Here is a 1,604-nt window from a genome sequence, read left to right on the forward strand (position 1 = left end):
GTTAGAAGACAATCTCTGACCCGTATGTGCTCAGAAATCAATGTGGTTCCCAGCTCTGAGGAGCCCTTTGAAGCCAGAAGGATGTGAACTGTGCCACCCCACAGGTCCTGCTCCCAGGCTGACAGCCATGGGGGTCACATCCAGGCTCCCCATCTCTCTCCCGCCAAGACCAGGGATGTCTTCGGGCACATCTGAAAGACAGTGCGTGGGGTTTTGCCAGGAGACCAGGCCTGCAGCTCTTTACCTTTCTGTACAGGGATGTCTCACTGGTTTCAAAACTATGACCACTTCTGTCATCCCAGCACTCGTGTGAAGCAGAAGACTATTGCTACCACACCACGCAGATGGGAGACTGAGCAGAGACCAAAGCTCGAGTACAAAGGGTCCCTAGGTTCCACAGAAGTGCATTATTTCAGGAGAATCTGTTGTCCAGGCAGCGTCCAAGAGGCCAGACAGCTTTCCTGAGACGCAACAGCTGGGCCAGTGCCACACAAGACGTCAGCCTGAGCCACAGGGCAGGCTGTGCTCGCTCCACCAGCCGGGAGCGAAGGCACCAGCCCCTCACCCAGAAAAGAGATGAGACTCCACACAGCTGGGAGCAAAGGGATGAGCCTCCATCTCCGTGAGAGTCCCAATGCATTCTGCTCTCCCAGCAGGATGCGGCCGCAAGCCCCTGCACCAAACATGCAGCAGGAGTTCTCAGCAGCCTTCATCCACCTCTGAATTTCAACAGCCCAGATCCCTCACATCCTTATGTAAATCTCTGCTCATTCTAGAATTTGACAAAATATATACCTTATGCACAGCCTGGACCAATATCTATAAATCCAGCACTTACTGCTTGACACACAGATAAAATATCACATCATTTATTCCAACCTTATAATCAGAAAGTGAGAATTACAGTGAATGGAATCTTTTCTATCCTCTGTTTTAAAAGGTCTAATTATTTTATTACTCAATGTATATACATGCAGATAAGTAATAATTATTCCGAGTATTATCCTGTGTAAAAGAGCCAGTTAATGCTCGGAGATAATAGTGCAGAGGCAGCTCATTATAGCAGTTTGTACAAAAATAACAGATTTTTTTTCCTTCCAAACAAAGTTGTTCTGGTTTGATAATAGCAAGTTTCAATCACTTCTTTATTTGGTGAAACATTAAACTATGTGCTGCTAGTATAGTGATTATTATTTTAATGGTGAATCACCATGTGGTTTTATATGGGATCCAAAGAAGAATTAGTCATCCAAAGGATCTGAAGAAAATTTCATGTAAGGTTACATTAAAAGAAGGATGATCTTGAAATTATTGCACATCTGTTTATAAATAGCCTTCTTACAGGAAACGTTACTTACAACTTCCTGCTGCTAAGAGATGAGAAAACTCAGATGAGCATGCAGATGAAGAAACATTGGTGTTTTCCAGCACCCCAGAACCCCGCAAGTTCAACGTGCAGAAAACCAGTTGGGTCATGGAGGCTGAATTTATACTCCAAAGCAGGAAAACTGGCAACACAGGAGGTGGCTTTCCTGCAAAAAAACTACAGCCTTATTCCATGATAACCTCACTGCCCAGCGTACCCCGACTCCTGGGGGGTCTCC

Source organism: Nesoenas mayeri, assembly GCF_963082525.1.
Source record: "Nesoenas mayeri genome assembly, chromosome: 2".
Classification (NCBI taxonomy): Eukaryota; Metazoa; Chordata; class Aves; order Columbiformes; family Columbidae; genus Nesoenas; species Nesoenas mayeri.